Source organism: Lissotriton helveticus, chromosome 7 (genome assembly GCF_964261635.1).
Source record: "Lissotriton helveticus chromosome 7, aLisHel1.1, whole genome shotgun sequence".
In the NCBI taxonomy this organism is placed as follows: Eukaryota; Metazoa; Chordata; class Amphibia; order Caudata; family Salamandridae; genus Lissotriton; species Lissotriton helveticus.
In genome coordinates, this window is record NC_136068.1 from 935774639 (window position 1) to 935794867 (window position 20229).

The following is a 20229-nucleotide window of genomic DNA, read 5'->3' on the forward strand; positions in this document are numbered from 1 at the left end:
GCGCACTGTTGCCAGCCGGCGTCCTGGCGCTGTATACCGCTGGGGAACCAGTCCTGGCTTGCCCTGTGGGATGGCCCCTGCTGGGAATCCCCAAGGTGGAGCCAGGCATCCCCGGCGTTGAGGGGGCCGTTGTGGAGATTAGGCAAGCTAATGCCCAGAGTTGCAGAGTGGGACCCCTGGTTAGAGTAGGCACTGACGTGAGAATTATCGAGTCCGCTGACCCTGGTCCATGACCCTGCCGCGTCGGGAATCAAACCCTGGTCCCGGGCCGACTTCTGCTTTTGGGTCTGCCGCCTCTAACCAGTGAGCCATTGAGAGATGTACCCCAGGCTGAACATGAAAACTGAGAAAACATGAAAACTGAGATTCTAATTTTTAGTAGGGTGTGGATTTTCACAATATCCATAGTACTGATTATCAAGCCTTAGAAAATCTGTTTTTTATTGCTGTGCATTCGTTTGAAAATATTCAAGTTCTAATGCACTAACAGTGGACTTTTCCATCTGCAGAATATACTGAATGACCAGAGATGGCAGTGCTGCGGAAGAGAATTTGTCTGCATTGCTGAGACCAAAAAAAAAAACAAGAAGCCATTTCTCAGCACTCTGCCTTCCTTCATCAATTTAAATGGTAAGTCAAACTCGAGCTAGTGGGGTCTTGGCATGATTATCTTTGTCAAGACTCTACCAAAATGGATGACGTTACGGTGATCATCATATTTTATCAGACTTTGTCTCCGAAGCTGAGAAAGCCTGCGTTAGATACCTGTGCTAACAATGTGTCATCAGAGGACATTACTGTCTTTAAGGCTGGAAAGAGTTTCCTTAATTTGGAGCCATGGCCTTACTTTCTCAAGGAGTGAAGCTCATTTGACCTGTTTCTCTGCACTCTGTGTGTGGGTCTCTGATACTCCAGATGGATAGCTGTTTAGGATACTCTGCGGTCTTGCAACTCCATCCAATTTTCAAAAGGAGCCCAATGCTTTCCCAGTATACTGCCTAGCTGCCTTGCAGTCCTAATTACATATAGTTACCTAGTGCATAATTGCTGATGTCTCCTCCTCCTGTGTTTCCTCGTCACCGAGGGCGATTGGTCACGTGCTGTCCTGACATCATAAAGCTAGAGCAGGATGTCATCTGACATGAGGGACAATCAGTTGCCTAGCAAGCACTAAGATACATTTATCATGGTATTGAACTGGGTTGCAGGGTAAACAGGGCGCCCAGCTGAAGACCTAGATGGTGAGATGAATGAAACTGGCGCATTATTTGAGACTTGTGCATCTGTTTGAAGGTGCAGTTAATCACAATGTTCTCGACTTCTCTATAGCTTAACTGATAAGGATGTACTAAGATGAAGATGTTAAGATGTTGTTTATAGTTTTTATTATTCCCACTAACAGTAGCGTAAACCTTCCTCCCTCAACTTATCAGATCACTCAATTGCTATTGGCGTATCATAACCTATAAGAATTGCACTGAGAAGGGGATGCCGTCACATGGCTGGCAATCACATCTTTTTATCTAGGTCCTGATGTAGGTGCTAGTGTTGTGTAGAGAGTGGTAGCAAATGAGGCATAGGATTGATGTAATGTAATGTGTATACTTGTAAAGCGCACTGTTGCCAGCCGGCGTCCTGGCGCTGTATACCGCTGGGGAACCAGTCCTGGCTTGCCCTGTGGGATGGCCCCTGCTGGGAATCCCCAAGGTGGAGCCAGGCATCCCCGGCGTTGAGGGGGCCGTTGTGGAGATTAGGCAAGCTAATGCCCAGAGTTGCAGAGTGGGACCCCTGGTTAGAGTAGGCACTGACGTGAGAATTATCGAGTCCGCTGACCCTGGTCCATGACCCTGCCGCGTCGGGAATCAAACCCTGGTCCCGGGCCGACTTCTGCTTTTGGGTCTGCCGCCTCTAACCAGTGAGCCATTGAGAGATGTACCCCAGGCTGAACATGAAAACTGAGAAAACATGAAAACTGAGATTCTAATTTTTAGTAGGGTGTGGATTTTCACAATATCCATAGTACTGATTATCAAGCCTTAGAAAATCTGTTTTTTATTGCTGTGCATTCGTTTGAAAATATTCAAGTTCTAATGCACTAACAGTGGACTTTTCCATCTGCAGAATATACTGAATGACCAGAGATGGCAGTGCTGCGGAAGAGAATTTGTCTGCATTGCTGAGACCAAAAAAAAAAACAAGAAGCCATTTCTCAGCACTCTGCCTTCCTTCATCAATTTAAATGGTAAGTCAAACTCGAGCTAGTGGGGTCTTGGCATGATTATCTTTGTCAAGACTCTACCAAAATGGATGACGTTACGGTGATCATCATATTTTATCAGACTTTGTCTCCGAAGCTGAGAAAGCCTGCGTTAGATACCTGTGCTAACAATGTGTCATCAGAGGACATTACTGTCTTTAAGGCTGGAAAGAGTTTCCTTAATTTGGAGCCATGGCCTTACTTTCTCAAGGAGTGAAGCTCATTTGACCTGTTTCTCTGCACTCTGTGTGTGGGTCTCTGATACTCCAGATGGATAGCTGTTTAGGATACTCTGCGGTCTTGCAACTCCATCCAATTTTCAAAAGGAGCCCAATGCTTTCCCAGTATACTGCCTAGCTGCCTTGCAGTCCTAATTACATATAGTTACCTAGTGCATAATTGCTGATGTCTCCTCCTCCTGTGTTTCCTCGTCACCGAGGGCGATTGGTCACGTGCTGTCCTGACATCATAAAGCTAGAGCAGGATGTCATCTGACATGAGGGACAATCAGTTGCCTAGCAAGCACTAAGATACATTTATCATGGTATTGAACTGGGTTGCAGGGTAAACAGGGCGCCCAGCTGAAGACCTAGATGGTGAGATGAATGAAACTGGCGCATTATTTGAGACTTGTGCATCTGTTTGAAGGTGCAGTTAATCACAATGTTCTCGACTTCTCTATAGCTTAACTGATAAGGATGTACTAAGATGAAGATGTTAAGATGTTGTTTATAGTTTTTATTATTCCCACTAACAGTAGCGTAAACCTTCCTCCCTCAACTTATCAGATCACTCAATTGCTATTGGCGTATCATAACCTATAAGAATTGCACTGAGAAGGGGATGCCGTCACATGGCTGGCAATCACATCTTTTTATCTAGGTCCTGATGTAGGTGCTAGTGTTGTGTAGAGAGTGGTAGCAAATGAGGCATAGGATTGATGTAATGTAATGTGTATACTTGTAAAGCGCACTGTTGCCAGCCGGCGTCCTGGCGCTGTATACCGCTGGGGAACCAGTCCTGGCTTGCCCTGTGGGATGGCCCCTGCTGGGAATCCCCAAGGTGGAGCCAGGCATCCCCGGCGTTGAGGGGGCCGTTGTGGAGATTAGGCAAGCTAATGCCCAGAGTTGCAGAGTGGGACCCCTGGTTAGAGTAGGCACTGACGTGAGAATTATCGAGTCCGCTGACCCTGGTCCATGACCCTGCCGCGTCGGGAATCAAACCCTGGTCCCGGGCCGACTTCTGCTTTTGGGTCTGCCGCCTCTAACCAGTGAGCCATTGAGAGATGTACCCCAGGCTGAACATGAAAACTGAGAAAACATGAAAACTGAGATTCTAATTTTTAGTAGGGTGTGGATTTTCACAATATCCATAGTACTGATTATCAAGCCTTAGAAAATCTGTTTTTTATTGCTGTGCATTCGTTTGAAAATATTCAAGTTCTAATGCACTAACAGTGGACTTTTCCATCTGCAGAATATACTGAATGACCAGAGATGGCAGTGCTGCGGAAGAGAATTTGTCTGCATTGCTGAGACCAAAAAAAAAAACAAGAAGCCATTTCTCAGCACTCTGCCTTCCTTCATCAATTTAAATGGTAAGTCAAACTCGAGCTAGTGGGGTCTTGGCATGATTATCTTTGTCAAGACTCTACCAAAATGGATGACGTTACGGTGATCATCATATTTTATCAGACTTTGTCTCCGAAGCTGAGAAAGCCTGCGTTAGATACCTGTGCTAACAATGTGTCATCAGAGGACATTACTGTCTTTAAGGCTGGAAAGAGTTTCCTTAATTTGGAGCCATGGCCTTACTTTCTCAAGGAGTGAAGCTCATTTGACCTGTTTCTCTGCACTCTGTGTGTGGGTCTCTGATACTCCAGATGGATAGCTGTTTAGGATACTCTGCGGTCTTGCAACTCCATCCAATTTTCAAAAGGAGCCCAATGCTTTCCCAGTATACTGCCTAGCTGCCTTGCAGTCCTAATTACATATAGTTACCTAGTGCATAATTGCTGATGTCTCCTCCTCCTGTGTTTCCTCGTCACCGAGGGCGATTGGTCACGTGCTGTCCTGACATCATAAAGCTAGAGCAGGATGTCATCTGACATGAGGGACAATCAGTTGCCTAGCAAGCACTAAGATACATTTATCATGGTATTGAACTGGGTTGCAGGGTAAACAGGGCGCCCAGCTGAAGACCTAGATGGTGAGATGAATGAAACTGGCGCATTATTTGAGACTTGTGCATCTGTTTGAAGGTGCAGTTAATCACAATGTTCTCGACTTCTCTATAGCTTAACTGATAAGGATGTACTAAGATGAAGATGTTAAGATGTTGTTTATAGTTTTTATTATTCCCACTAACAGTAGCGTAAACCTTCCTCCCTCAACTTATCAGATCACTCAATTGCTATTGGCGTATCATAACCTATAAGAATTGCACTGAGAAGGGGATGCCGTCACATGGCTGGCAATCACATCTTTTTATCTAGGTCCTGATGTAGGTGCTAGTGTTGTGTAGAGAGTGGTAGCAAATGAGGCATAGGATTGATGTAATGTAATGTGTATACTTGTAAAGCGCACTGTTGCCAGCCGGCGTCCTGGCGCTGTATACCGCTGGGGAACCAGTCCTGGCTTGCCCTGTGGGATGGCCCCTGCTGGGAATCCCCAAGGTGGAGCCAGGCATCCCCGGCGTTGAGGGGGCCGTTGTGGAGATTAGGCAAGCTAATGCCCAGAGTTGCAGAGTGGGACCCCTGGTTAGAGTAGGCACTGACGTGAGAATTATCGAGTCCGCTGACCCTGGTCCATGACCCTGCCGCGTCGGGAATCAAACCCTGGTCCCGGGCCGACTTCTGCTTTTGGGTCTGCCGCCTCTAACCAGTGAGCCATTGAGAGATGTACCCCAGGCTGAACATGAAAACTGAGAAAACATGAAAACTGAGATTCTAATTTTTAGTAGGGTGTGGATTTTCACAATATCCATAGTACTGATTATCAAGCCTTAGAAAATCTGTTTTTTATTGCTGTGCATTCGTTTGAAAATATTCAAGTTCTAATGCACTAACAGTGGACTTTTCCATCTGCAGAATATACTGAATGACCAGAGATGGCAGTGCTGCGGAAGAGAATTTGTCTGCATTGCTGAGACCAAAAAAAAAAACAAGAAGCCATTTCTCAGCACTCTGCCTTCCTTCATCAATTTAAATGGTAAGTCAAACTCGAGCTAGTGGGGTCTTGGCATGATTATCTTTGTCAAGACTCTACCAAAATGGATGACGTTACGGTGATCATCATATTTTATCAGACTTTGTCTCCGAAGCTGAGAAAGCCTGCGTTAGATACCTGTGCTAACAATGTGTCATCAGAGGACATTACTGTCTTTAAGGCTGGAAAGAGTTTCCTTAATTTGGAGCCATGGCCTTACTTTCTCAAGGAGTGAAGCTCATTTGACCTGTTTCTCTGCACTCTGTGTGTGGGTCTCTGATACTCCAGATGGATAGCTGTTTAGGATACTCGGCGGTCTTGCAACTCCATCCAATTTTCAAAAGGAGCCCAATGCTTTCCCAGTATACTGCCTAGCTGCCTTGCAGTCCTAATTACATATAGTTACCTAGTGCATAATTGCTGATGTCTCCTCCTCCTGTGTTTCCTCGTCACCGAGGGCGATTGGTCACGTGCTGTCCTGACATCATAAAGCTAGAGCAGGATGTCATCTGACATGAGGGACAATCAGTTGCCTAGCAAGCACTAAGATACATTTATCATGGTATTGAACTGGGTTGCAGGGTAAACAGGGCGCCCAGCTGAAGACCTAGATGGTGAGATGAATGAAACTGGCGCATTATTTGAGACTTGTGCATCTGTTTGAAGGTGCAGTTAATCACAATGTTCTCGACTTCTCTATAGCTTAACTGATAAGGATGTACTAAGATGAAGATGTTAAGATGTTGTTTATAGTTTTTATTATTCCCACTAACAGTAGCGTAAACCTTCCTCCCTCAACTTGTCAGATCACTCAATTGCTATTGGCGTATCATAACCTATAAGAATTGCACTGAGAAGGGGATGCCGTCACTTGGCTGGCAATCACATCTTTTTATCTAGGTCCTGATGTAGGTGCTAGTGTTGTGTAGAGAGTGGTAGAAATGAGGCATAGGATTGATGTAATGCAATGTGTATATTTGTAAAGCGCACTGTTGCCAGCCAGCGTCCTAGCGCTGTATACCGCTGGGGAACCAGTCCTGGCTTTCCCTGTGGGATGGTCCCTGCTGGGAATCCCCAAGGTGGAGCCAGGCATCCCCGGCGTTGAGGGGGCCGTTGTGGAGATTAGGCAAGCTAATGCCCAGAGTTGCAGAGTGGGACCCCTGGTTAGAGTAGGCACTGACGTGAGAATTATCGAGTCCGCTGACCCTGGTCCATGACCCTGCCGTGTCGGGAATCAAACCCTGGTCCCGGGCCGACTTCTGCTTTTGGGTCTGCTGCCTCTAACCAGTGAGCCATTGAGAGATGTACCCCAGGCTGAACATGAAAACTGAGAAAACATGAAAACTGAGATTCTAATTTTTAGTAGGGTGTGGATTTTCACAATATCCATAGTACTGATTATCAAGCCTTAGAAAATCTGTTTTTTATTGCTGTGCATTCGTTTGAAAATATTCAAGTTCTAATGCACTAACAGTGGACTTTTCCATCTGCAGAATATACTGAATGGCCAGAGATGGCAGTGCTGCGGAAGAGAATTTGTCTGCATTGCTGAGACCAAAAAAAAAAACAAGAAGCCATTTCTCAGCACTCTGCCTTCCTTCATCAATTTAAATGGTAAGTCAAACTCGAGTTAGTGGGGTCTTGGCATGATTATCTTTGTCAAGACTCTACCAAAATGGATGACGTTACGGTGATCATCATATTTTATCAGACTTTGTCTCCGAAGCTGAGAAAGCCTGCGTTAGATACCTGTGCTAACAATGTGTCATCAGAGGACATTACTGTCTTTAAGGCTGGAAAGAGTTTCCTTAATTTGGAGCCATGGCCTTACTTTCTCAAGGAGTGAAGCTCATTTGACCTGTTTCTCTGCACTCTGTGTGTGGGTCTCTGATACTCCAGATGGATAGCTGTTTAGGATACTCGGCGGTCTTGCAACTCCATCCAATTTTCAAAAGGAGCCCAATGCTTTCCCAGTATACTGCCTAGCTGCCTTGCAGTCCTAATTACATATAGTTACCTAGTGCATAATTGCTGATGTCTCCTCCTCCTGTGTTTCCTCGTCACCGAGGGCGATTGGTCACGTGCTGTCCTGACATCATAAAGCTAGAGCAGGATGTCATCTGACATGAGGGACAATCAGTTGCCTAGCAAGCACTAAGATACATTTATCATGGTATTGAACTGGGTTGCAGGGTAAACAGGGCGCCCAGCTGAAGACCTAGATGGTGAGATGAATGAAACTGGCGCATTATTTGAGACTTGTGCATCTGTTTGAAGGTGCAGTTAATCACAATGTTCTCGACTTCTCTATAGCTTAACTGATAAGGATGTACTAAGATGAAGATGTTAAGATGTTGTTTATAGTTTTTATTATTCCCACTAACAGTAGCGTAAACCTTCCTCCCTCAACTTGTCAGATCACTCAATTGCTATTGGCGTATCATAACCTATAAGAATTGCACTGAGAAGGGGATGCCGTCACTTGGCTGGCAATCACATCTTTTTATCTAGGTCCTGATGTAGGTGCTAGTGTTGTGTAGAGAGTGGTAGCAAATGAGGCATAGGATTGATGTAATGTAATGTGTATACTTGTAAAGCGCACTGTTGCCAGCCGGCGTCCTGGCGCTGTATACCGCTGGGGAACCAGTCCTGGCTTGCCCTGTGGGATGGCCCCTGCTGGGAATCCCCAAGGTGGAGCCAGGCATCCCCGGCGTTGAGGGGGCCGTTGTGGAGATTAGGCAAGCTAATGCCCAGAGTTGCAGAGTGGGACCCCTGGTTAGAGTAGGCACTGACGTGAGAATTATCGAGTCCGCTGACCCTGGTCCATGACCCTGCCGCGTCGGGAATCAAACCCTGGTCCCGGGCCGACTTCTGCTTTTGGGTCTGCCGCCTCTAACCAGTGAGCCATTGAGAGATGTACCCCAGGCTGAACATGAAAACTGAGAAAACATGAAAACTGAGATTCTAATTTTTAGTAGGGTGTGGATGTTCACAATATCCATAGTACTGATTATCAAGCCTTAGAAAATCTGTTTTTTATTGCTGTGCATTCGTTTGAAAATATTCAAGTTCTAATGCACTAACAGTGGACTTTTCCATCTGCAGAATATACTGAATGACCAGAGATGGCAGTGCTGCGGAAGAGAATTTGTCTGCATTGCTGAGACCAAAAAAAAAAAACAAGAAGCCATTTCTCAGCACTCTGCCTTCCTTCATCAATTTAAATGGTAAGTCAAACTCGAGCTAGTGGGGTCTTGGCATGATTATCTTTGTCAAGACTCTACCAAAATGGATGACGTTACGGTGATCATCATATTTTATCAGACTTTGTCTCCGAAGCTGAGAAAGCCTGCGTTAGATACCTGTGCTAACAATGTGTCATCAGAGGACATTACTGTCTTTAAGGCTGGAAAGAGTTTCCTTAATTTGGAGCCATGGCCTTACTTTCTCAAGGAGTGAAGCTCATTTGACCTGTTTCTCTGCACTCTGTGTGTGGGTCTCTGATACTCCAGATGGATAGCTGTTTAGGATACTCGGCGGTCTTGCAACTCCATCCAATTTTCAAAAGGAGCCCAATGCTTTCCCAGTATACTGCCTAGCTGCCTTGCAGTCCTAATTACATATAGTTACCTAGTGCATAATTGCTGATGTCTCCTCCTCCTGTGTTTCCTCGTCACCGAGGGCGATTGGTCACGTGCTGTCCTGACATCATAAAGCTAGAGCAGGATGTCATCTGACATGAGGGACAATCAGTTGCCTAGCAAGCACTAAGATACATTTATCATGGTATTGAACTGGGTTGCAGGGTAAACAGGGCGCCCAGCTGAAGACCTAGATGGTGAGATGAATGAAACTGGCGCATTATTTGAGACTTGTGCATCTGTTTGAAGGTGCAGTTAATCACAATGTTCTCGACTTCTCTATAGCTTAACTGATAAGGATGTACTAAGATGAAGATGTTAAGATGTTGTTTATAGTTTTTATTATTCCCACTAACAGTAGCGTAAACCTTCCTCCCTCAACTTGTCAGATCACTCAATTGCTATTGGCGTATCATAACCTATAAGAATTGCACTGAGAAGGGGATGCCGTCACTTGGCTGGCAATCACATCTTTTTATCTAGGTCCTGATGTAGGTGCTAGTGTTGTGTAGAGAGTGGTAGCAAATGAGGCATAGGATTGATGTAATGTAATGTGTATACTTGTAAAGCGCACTGTTGCCAGCCGGCGTCCTGGCGCTGTATACCGCTGGGGAACCAGTCCTGGCTTGCCCTGTGGGATGGCCCCTGCTGGGAATCCCCAAGGTGGAGCCAGGCATCCCCGGCGTTGTGGGGGCAGTTGTGGAGATTAGGCAAGCTAATGCCCAGAGTTGCAGAGTGGGACCCCTGGTTAGAGTAGGCACTGACGTGAGAATTATCGAGTCCGCTGACCCTGGTCCATGACCCTGCCGCGTCGGGAATCAAACCCTGGTCCCGGGCCGACTTCTGCTTTTGGGTCTGCCGCCTCTAACCAGTGAGCCATTGAGAGATGTACCCCAGGCTGAACATGAAAACTGAGAAAACATGAAAACTGAGATTCTAATTTTTAGTAGGGTGTGGATTTTCACAATATCCATAGTACTGATTATCAAGCCTTAGAAAATCTGTTTTTTATTGCTGTGCATTCGTTTGAAAATATTCAAGTTCTATTGCACTAACAGTGGACTTTTCCATCTGCAGAATATACTGAATGACCAGAGATGGCAGTGCTGCGGAAGAGAATTTGTCTGCATTGCTGAGACCAAAAAAAAAAACAAGAAGCCATTTCTCAGCACTCTGCCTTCCTTCATCAATTTAAATGGTAAGTCAAACTCGAGCTAGTGGGGTCTTGGCATGATTATCTTTGTCAAGACTCTACCAAAATGGATGACGTTACGGTGATCATCATATTTTATCAGACTTTGTCTCCGAAGCTGAGAAAGCCTGCGTTAGATACCTGTGCTAACAATGTGTCATCAGAGGACATTACTGTCTTTAAGGCTGGAAAGAGTTTCCTTAATTTGGAGCCATGGCCTTACTTTCTCAAGAAGTGAAGCTCATTTGACCTGTTTCCCTGCACTCTGTGTGTGGGTCTCTGATACTCCAGATGGATAGCTGTTTAGGATACTCGGCGGTCTTGCAACTCCATCCAATTTTCAAAAGGAGCCCAATGCTTTCCCAGTATACTGCCTAGCTGCCTTGCAGTCCTAATTACATATAGTTACCTAGTGCATAATTGCTGATGTCTCCTCCTCCTGTGTTTCCTCGTCACCGAGGGCGATTGGTCACGTGCTGTCCTGACATCATAAAGCTAGAGCAGGATGTCATCTGACATGAGGGACAATCAGTTGCCTAGCAAGCACCAAGATACATTTATCATGGTATTGAACTGGGTTGCAGGGTAAACAGGGCGCCCAGCTGAAGACCTAGATGGTGAGATGAATGAAACTGGCGCATTATTTGAGACTTGTGCATCTGTTTGAAGGTGCAGTTAATCACAATGTTCTCGACTTCTCTATAGCTTAACTGATAAGGATGTACTAAGATGAAGATGTTAAGATGTTGTTTATAGTTTTTATTATTCCCACTAACAGTAGCGTAAACCTTCCTCCCTCAACTTATCAGATCACTCAATTGCTATTGGCGTATCATAACCTATAAGAATTGCACTGAGAAGGGGATGCCATCACTTGGCTGGCAATCACATCTTTTTATCTAGGTCCTGATGTAGGTGCTAGTGTTGTGTAGAGAGTGGTAGAAATGAGGCATAGGATTGATGTAATGCAATGTGTATATTTGTAAAGCGCACTGTTGCCAGCCAGCGTCCTGGCGCTGTATACCGCTGGGGAACCAGTCCTGGCTTTCCCTGTGGGATGGTCCCTGCTGGGAATCCCCAAGGTGGAGCCAGGCATCCCCGGCGTTGAGGGGGCCGTTGTGGAGATTAGGCAAGCTAATGCCCAGAGTTGCAGAGTGGGACCCCTGGTTAGAGTAGGCACTGACGTGAGAATTATCGAGTCCGCTGACCCTGGTCCATGACCCTGCCGTGTCGGGAATCAAACCCTGGTCCCGGGCCGACTTCTGCTTTTGGGTCTGCTGCCTCTAACCAGTGAGTCATTGAGAGATGTACCCCAGGCTGAACATGAAAACGGAGAAAACATGAAAACTGAGATTCTAATTTTTAGTAGGGTGTGGATTTTCACAATATCCATAGTACTGATTATCAAGCCTTAGAAAATCTGTTTTTTATTGCTGTGCATTCGTTTGAGAATATTCAAGTTCTAATGCACTAACAGTGGACTTTTCCATCTGCAGAATATACTGAATGACCAGAGATGGCAGTGCTGCGGAAGAGAATTTGTCTGCATTGCTGAGACCAAAAAAAAAAACAAGAAGCCATTTCTCAGCACTCTGCCTTCCTTCATCAATTTAAATGGTAAGTCAAACTCGAGCTAGTGGGGTCTTGGCATGATTATCTTTGTCAAGACTCTACCAAAATGGATGACGTTACGGTGATCATCATATTTTATCAGACTTTGTCTCCGAAGCTGAGAAAGCCTGCGTTAGATACCTGTGCTAACAATGTGTCATCAGAGGATATTACTGTCTTTAAGGCTGGAAAGAGTTTCCTTAATTTGGAGCCATGGCCTTACTTTCTCAAGAAGTGAAGCTCATTTGACCTGTTTCCCTGCACTCTGTGTGTGGGTCTCTGATACTCCAGATGGATAGCTGTTTAGGATACTCGGCGGTCTTGCAACTCCATCCAATTTTCAAAAGGAGCCCAATGCTTTCCCAGTATACTGCCTAGCTGCCTTGCAGTCCTAATTACATATAGTTACCTAGTGCATAATTGCTGATGTCTCCTCCTCCTGTGTTTCCTCGTCACCGAGGGCGATTGGTCACGTGCTGTCCTGACATCATAAAGCTAGAGCAGGATGTCATCTGACATGAGGGACAATCAGTTGCCTAGCAAGCACTAAGATACATTTATCATGGTATTGAACTGGGTTGCAGGGTAAACAGGGCGCCCAGCTGAAGACCTAGATGGTGAGATGAATGAAACTGGCGCATTATTTGAGACTTGTGCATCTGTTTGAAGGTGCAGTTAATCACAATGTTCTCGACTTCTCTATAGCTTAACTGATAAGGATGTACTAAGATGAAGATGTTAAGATGTTGTTTATAGTTTTTATTATTCCCACTAACAGTAGCGTAAACCTTCCTCCCTCAACTTATCAGATCACTCAATTGCTATTGGCGTATCATAACCTATAAGAATTGCACTGCGAAGGGGATGCCATCACTTGGCTGGCAATCACATCTTTTTATCTAGGTCCTGATGTAGGTGCTAGTGTTGTGTAGAGAGTGGTAGAAATGAGGCATAGGATTGATGTAATGCAATGTGTATATTTGTAAAGCGCACTGTTGCCAGCCAGCGTCCTAGCGCTGTATACCGCTGGGGAACCAGTCCTGGCTTTCCCTGTGGGATGGTCCCTGCTGGGAATCCCCAAGGTGGAGCCAGGCATCCCCGGCGTTGAGGGGGCCGTTGTGGAGATTAGGCAAGCTAATGCCCAGAGTTGCAGAGTGGGACCCCTGGTTAGAGTAGGCACTGACGTGAGAATTATCGAGTCCGCTGACCCTGGTCCATGACCCTGCCGTGTCGGGAATCAAACCCTGGTCCCGGGCCGACTTCTGCTTTTGGGTCTGCTGCCTCTAACCAGTGAGTCATTGAGAGATGTACCCCAGGCTGAACATGAAAACTGAGAAAACATGAAAACTGAGATTCTAATTTTTAGTAGGGTGTGGATTTTCACAATATCCATAGTACTGATTATCAAGCCTTAGAAAATCTGTTTTTTATTGCTGTGCATTCGTTTGAGAATATTCAAGTTCTAATGCACTAACAGTGGACTTTTCCATCTGCAGAATATACTGAATGACCAGAGATGGCAGTGCTGCGGAAGAGAATTTGTCTGCATTGCTGAGACCAAAAAAAAAAACAAGAAGCCATTTCTCAGCACTCTGCCTTCCTTCATCAATTTAAATGGTAAGTCAAACTCGAGCTAGTGGGGTCTTGGCATGATTATCTTTGTCAAGACTCTACCAAAATGGATGACGTTACGGTGATCATCATATTTTATCAGACTTTGTCTCCGAAGCTGAGAAAGCCTGCGTTAGATACCTGTGCTAACAATGTGTCATCAGAGGACATTACTGTCTTTAAGGCTGGAAAGAGTTTCCTTAATTTGGAGCCATGGCCTTACTTTCTCAAGGAGTGAAGCTCATTTGACCTGTTTCTCTGCACTCTGTGTGTGGGTCTCTGATACTCCAGATGGATAGCTGTTTAGGATACTCGGCGGTCTTGCAACTCCATCCAATTTTCAAAAGGAGCCCAATGCTTTCCCAGTATACTGCCTAGCTGCCTTGCAGTCCTAATTACATATAGTTACCTAGTGCATAATTGCTGATGTCTCCTCCTCCTGTGTTTCCTCGTCACCGAGGGCGATTGGTCACGTGCTGTCCTGACATCATAAAGCTAGAGCAGGATGTCATCTGACATGAGGGACAATCAGTTGCCTAGCAAGCACTAAGATACATTTATCATGGTATTGAACTGGGTTGCAGGGTAAACAGGGCGCCCAGCTGAAGACCTAGATGGTGAGATGAATGAAACTGGCGCATTATTTGAGACTTGTGCATCTGTTTGAAGGTGCAGTTAATCACAATGTTCTCGACTTCTCTATAGCTTAACTGATAAGGATGTACTAAGATGAAGATGTTAAGATGTTGTTTATAGTTTTTATTATTCCCACTAACAGTAGCGTAAACCTTCCTCCCTCAACTTGTCAGATCACTCAATTGCTATTGGCGTATCATAACCTATAAGAATTGCACTGAGAAGGGGATGCCGTCACTTGGCTGGCAATCACATCTTTTTATCTAGGTCCTGATGTAGGTGCTAGTGTTGTGTAGAGAGTGGTAGAAATGAGGCATAGGATTGATGTAATGCAATGTGTATATTTGTAAAGCGCACTGTTGCCAGCCAGCGTCCTAGCGCTGTATACCGCTGGGGAACCAGTCCTGGCTTTCCCTGTGGGATGGTCCCTGCTGGGAATCCCCAAGGTGGAGCCAGGCATCCCCGGCGTTGAGGGGGCCGTTGTGGAGATTAGGCAAGCTAATGCCCAGAGTTGCAGAGTGGGACCCCTGGTTAGAGTAGGCACTGACGTGAGAATTATCGAGTCCGCTGACCCTGGTCCATGACCCTGCCGTGTCGGGAATCAAACCCTGGTCCCGGGCCGACTTCTGCTTTTGGGTCTGCTGCCTCTAACCAGTGAGCCATTGAGAGATGTACCCCAGGCTGAACATGAAAACTGAGAAAACATGAAAACTGAGATTCTAATTTTTAGTAGGGTGTGGATTTTCACAATATCCATAGTACTGATTATCAAGCCTTAGAAAATCTGTTTTTTATTGCTGTGCATTCGTTTGAAAATATTCAAGTTCTAATGCACTAACAGTGGACTTTTCCATCTGCAGAATATACTGAATGGCCAGAGATGGCAGTGCTGCGGAAGAGAATTTGTCTGCATTGCTGAGACCAAAAAAAAAAACAAGAAGCCATTTCTCAGCACTCTGCCTTCCTTCATCAATTTAAATGGTAAGTCAAACTCGAGTTAGTGGGGTCTTGGCATGATTATCTTTGTCAAGACTCTACCAAAATGGATGACGTTACGGTGATCATCATATTTTATCAGACTTTGTCTCCGAAGCTGAGAAAGCCTGCGTTAGATACCTGTGCTAACAATGTGTCATCAGAGGACATTACTGTCTTTAAGGCTGGAAAGAGTTTCCTTAATTTGGAGCCATGGCCTTACTTTCTCAAGGAGTGAAGCTCATTTGACCTGTTTCTCTGCACTCTGTGTGTGGGTCTCTGATACTCCAGATGGATAGCTGTTTAGGATACTCGGCGGTCTTGCAACTCCATCCAATTTTCAAAAGGAGCCCAATGCTTTCCCAGTATACTGCCTAGCTGCCTTGCAGTCCTAATTACATATAGTTACCTAGTGCATAATTGCTGATGTCTCCTCCTCCTGTGTTTCCTCGTCACCGAGGGCGATTGGTCACGTGCTGTCCTGACATCATAAAGCTAGAGCAGGATGTCATCTGACATGAGGGACAATCAGTTGCCTAGCAAGCACTAAGATACATTTATCATGGTATTGAACTGGGTTGCAGGGTAAACAGGGCGCCCAGCTGAAGACCTAGATGGTGAGATGAATGAAACTGGCGCATTATTTGAGACTTGTGCATCTGTTTGAAGGTGCAGTTAATCACAATGTTCTCGACTTCTCTATAGCTTAACTGATAAGGATGTACTAAGATGAAGATGTTAAGATGTTGTTTATAGTTTTTATTATTCCCACTAACAGTAGCGTAAACCTTCCTCCCTCAACTTGTCAGATCACTCAATTGCTATTGGCGTATCATAACCTATAAGAATTGCACTGAGAAGGGGATGCCGTCACTTGGCTGGCAATCACATCTTTTTATCTAGGTCCTGATGTAGGTGCTAGTGTTGTGTAGAGAGTGGTAGCAAATGAGGCATAGGATTGATGTAATGTAATGTGTATACTTGTAAAGCGCACTGTTGCCAGCCGGCGTCCTGGCGCTGTATACCGCTGGGGAACCAGTCCTGGCTTGCCCTGTGGGATGGCCCCTGCTGGGAATCCCCAAGGTGGAGCCAGGCATCCCCGGCGTTGAGGGGGCCGTTGTGGAGATTAGGCAAGCTAATGCCCAGAGTTGCAGAGTGGGACCCCTGGTTAGAGTAGGCACTGACGTGAGAATTATCGAGTCCGCTGACCCTGGTCCATGACCCTGCCGCGTCGGGAATCAAACCCTGGTCCCGGGCCGACTTCTGCTTTTGGGTCTGCCGCCTCTAACCAGTGAGCCATTGAGAGATGTACCCCAGGCTGAACATGAAAACTGAGAAAACATGAAAACTGAGATTCTAATTTTTAGTAGGGTGTGGATTTTCACAATATCCATAGTACTGATTATCAAGCCTTAGAAAATCTGTTTTTTATTGCTGTGCATTCGTTTGAGAATATTCAAGTTCTAATGCACTAACAGTGGACTTTTCCATCTGCAGAATATACTGAATGACCAGAGATGGCAGTGCTGCGGAAGAGAATTTGTCTGCATTGCTGAGACCAAAAAAAAAAACAAGAAGCCATTTCTCAGCACTCTGCCTTCCTTCATCAATTTAAATGGTAAGTCAAACTCGAGCTAGTGGGGTCTTGGCATGATTATCTTTGTCAAGACTCTACCAAAATGGATGACGTTACGGTGATCATCATATTTTATCAGACTTTGTCTCCGAAGCTGAGAAAGCCTGCGTTAGATACCTGTGCTAACAATGTGTCATCAGAGGATATTACTGTCTTTAAGGCTGGAAAGAGTTTCCTTAATTTGGAGCCATGGCCTTACTTTCTCAAGAAGTGAAGCTCATTTGACCTGTTTCCCTGCACTCTGTGTGTGGGTCTCTGATACTCCAGATGGATAGCTGTTTAGGATACTCGGCGGTCTTGCAACTCCATCCAATTTTCAAAAGGAGCCCAATGCTTTCCCAGTATACTGCCTAGCTGCCTTGCAGTCCTAATTACATATAGTTACCTAGTGCATAATTGCTGATGTCTCCTCCTCCTGTGTTTCCTCGTCACCGAGGGCGATTGGTCACGTGCTGTCCTGACATCATAAAGCTAGAGCAGGATGTCATCTGACATGAGGGACAATCAGTTGCCTAGCAAGCACTAAGATACATTTATCATGGTATTGAACTGGGTTGCAGGGTAAACAGGGCGCCCAGCTGAAGACCTAGATGGTGAGATGAATGAAACTGGCGCATTATTTGAGACTTGTGCATCTGTTTGAAGGTGCAGTTAATCACAATGTTCTCGACTTCTCTATAGCTTAACTGATAAGGATGTACTAAGATGAAGATGTTAAGATGTTGTTTATAGTTTTTATTATTCCCACTAACAGTAGCGTAAACCTTCCTCCCTCAACTTATCAGATCACTCAATTGCTATTGGCGTATCATAACCTATAAGAATTGCACTGCGAAGGGGATGCCATCACTTGGCTGGCAATCACATCTTTTTATCTAGGTCCTGATGTAGGTGCTAGTGTTGTGTAGAGAGTGGTAGAAATGAGGCATAGGATTGATGTAATGCAATGTGTATATTTGTAAAGCGCACTGTTGCCAGCCAGCGTCCTAGCGCTGTATACCGCTGGGGAACCAGTCCTGGCTTTCCCTGTGGGATGGTCCCTGCTGGGAATCCCCAAGGTGGAGCCAGGCATCCCCGGCGTTGAGGGGGCCGTTGTGGAGATTAGGCAAGCTAATGCCCAGAGTTGCAGAGTGGGACCCCTGGTTAGAGTAGGCACTGACGTGAGAATTATCGAGTCCGCTGACCCTGGTCCATGACCCTGCCGTGTCGGGAATCAAACCCTGGTCCCGGGCCGACTTCTGCTTTTGGGTCTGCTGCCTCTAACCAGTGAGTCATTGAGAGATGTACCCCAGGCTGAACATGAAAACTGAGAAAACATGAAAACTGAGATTCTAATTTTTAGTAGGGTGTGGATTTTCACAATATCCATAGTACTGATTATCAAGCCTTAGAAAATCTGTTTTTTATTGCTGTGCATTCGTTTGAGAATATTCAAGTTCTAATGCACTAACAGTGGACTTTTCCATCTGCAGAATATACTGAATGACCAGAGATGGCAGTGCTGCGGAAGAGAATTTGTCTGCATTGCTGAGACCAAAAAAAAAAACAAGAAGCCATTTCTCAGCACTCTGCCTTCCTTCATCAATTTAAATGGTAAGTCAAACTCGAGCTAGTGGGGTCTTGGCATGATTATCTTTGTCAAGACTCTACCAAAATGGATGACGTTACGGTGATCATCATATTTTATCAGACTTTGTCTCCGAAGCTGAGAAAGCCTGCGTTAGATACCTGTGCTAACAATGTGTCATCAGAGGACATTACTGTCTTTAAGGCTGGAAAGAGTTTCCTTAATTTGGAGCCATGGCCTTACTTTCTCAAGGAGTGAAGCTCATTTGACCTGTTTCTCTGCACTCTGTGTGTGGGTCTCTGATACTCCAGATGGATAGCTGTTTAGGATACTCGGCGGTCTTGCAACTCCATCCAATTTTCAAAAGGAGCCCAATGCTTTCCCAGTATACTGCCTAGCTGCCTTGCAGTCCTAATTACATATAGTTACCTAGTGCATAATTGCTGATGTCTCCTCCTCCTGTGTTTCCTCGTCACCGAGGGCGATTGGTCACGTGCTGTCCTGACATCATAAAGCTAGAGCAGGATGTCATCTGACATGAGGGACAATCAGTTGCCTAGCAAGCACTAAGATACATTTATCATGGTATTGAACTGGGTTGCAGGGTAAACAGGGCGCCCAGCTGAAGACCTAGATGGTGAGATGAATGAAACTGGCGCATTATTTGAGACTTGTGCATATGTTTGAAGGTGCAGTTAATCACAATGTTCTCGACTTCTCTATAGCTTAACTGATAAGGATGTACTAAGATGAAGATGTTAAGATGTTGTTTATAGTTTTTATTATTCCCACTAACAGTAGCGTAAACCTTCCTCCCTCAACTTGTCAGATCACTCAATTGCTATTGGCGTATCATAACCTATAAGAATTGCACTGAGAAGGGGATGCCGTCACTTGGCTGGCAATCACATCTTTTTATCTAGGTCCTGATGTAGGTGCTAGTGTTGTGTAGAGAGTGGTAGAAATGAGGCATAGGATTGATGTAATGCAATGTGTATATTTGTAAAGCGCACTGTTGCCAGCCAGCGTCCTAGCGCTGTATACCGCTGGGGAACCAGTCCTGGCTTTCCCTGTGGGATGGTCCCTGCTGGGAATCCCCAAGGTGGAGCCAGGCATCCCCGGCGTTGAGGGGGCCGTTGTGGAGATTAGGCAAGCTAATGCCCAGAGTTGCAGAGTGGGACCCCTGGTTAGAGTAGGCACTGACGTGAGAATTATCGAGTCCGCTGACCCTGGTCCATGACCCTGCCGTGTCGGGAATCAAACCCTGGTCCCGGGCCGACTTCTGCTTTTGGGTCTGCTGCCTCTAACCAGTGAGCCATTGAGAGATGTACCCCAGGCTGAACATGAAAACTGAGAAAACATGAAAACTGAGATTCTAATTTTTAGTAGGGTGTGGATTTTCACAATATCCATAGTACTGATTATCAAGCCTTAGAAAATCTGTTTTTTATTGCTGTGCATTCGTTTGAAAATATTCAAGTTCTAATGCACTAACAGTGGACTTTTCCATCTGCAGAATATACTGAATGGCCAGAGATGGCAGTGCTGCGGAAGAGAATTTGTCTGCATTGCTGAGACCAAAAAAAAAAACAAGAAGCCATTTCTCAGCACTCTGCCTTCCTTCATCAATTTAAATGGTAAGTCAAACTCGAGTTAGTGGGGTCTTGGCATGATTATCTTTGTCAAGACTCTACCAAAATGGATGACGTTACGGTGATCATCATATTTTATCAGACTTTGTCTCCGAAGCTGAGAAAGCCTGCGTTAGATACCTGTGCTAACAATGTGTCATCAGAGGACATTACTGTCTTTAAGGCTGGAAAGAGTTTCCTTAATTTGGAGCCATGGCCTTACTTTCTCAAGGAGTGAAGCTCATTTGACCTGTTTCTCTGCACTC